Here is a 522-nt window from a genome sequence, read left to right as displayed (position 1 = left end):
CCTAACGTCCCTCTGAGGTGTTAGAAGTGCAAGAAAACTACTCCCGACCTTTTAAAAAAATTTCCGCACATTATACGTATAAAAAAAATTTGGTCGGTTTTTTTCGTGCAAAACCTATGATTTAGAGCCTGAAACGCGTTATACAGGCGAATTTTAACAAAGTCGCTCACCGCATAAAATCCCTAGTTTCCGTGTGAGAAATTGCCGCACACTTTCCCGGATATTTTAGGTTTCCGGTAGAACCCTGGGGTTTCCGACCTGCACACGAGACGTGTCCAGTCCCGTACATGTCCTGTACACTCCCGGAAATGAACCACTTTTTGTGTGCAGGTCGTGTCCTGGGCGTTATATGCCCGGACACGATCCCTGTACATCCCCGTACACGGCAGGAAATGGCCGTGCACCGCTCCGTGCGTTGCTGGAATATGCATAATTTAGCGGCAATTATCACCTAATTATTCTCCACACGGCAGCGGAAAATTCGCCGTGTACGGGTCGGACATGCCGGTACTACACCCCCCC

General features: G+C 48.7%; 1 protein-coding gene across 1 annotated transcript in view; it reads left to right on the top strand.

The window, feature by feature from the left end:
- The window catches only part of LOC109464572 (hemicentin-1-like), a 64,280-nt gene that overhangs the window by 11,432 nt on the left and 52,326 nt on the right, over nucleotides 1-522 (top strand). The gene's annotated exons all lie outside the window — the stretch shown is intronic.

Source organism: Branchiostoma belcheri, unplaced genomic scaffold (genome assembly GCF_001625305.1).
Source record: "Branchiostoma belcheri isolate BF01 breed outbred unplaced genomic scaffold, Haploidv18h27 scaffold14, whole genome shotgun sequence".
Taxonomy (NCBI): Eukaryota; Metazoa; Chordata; class Leptocardii; order Amphioxiformes; family Branchiostomatidae; genus Branchiostoma; species Branchiostoma belcheri.
The sequence above is the reverse complement of the archived record's forward strand: the minus strand, read 5'-3'. Positions and strand labels throughout refer to the sequence as shown.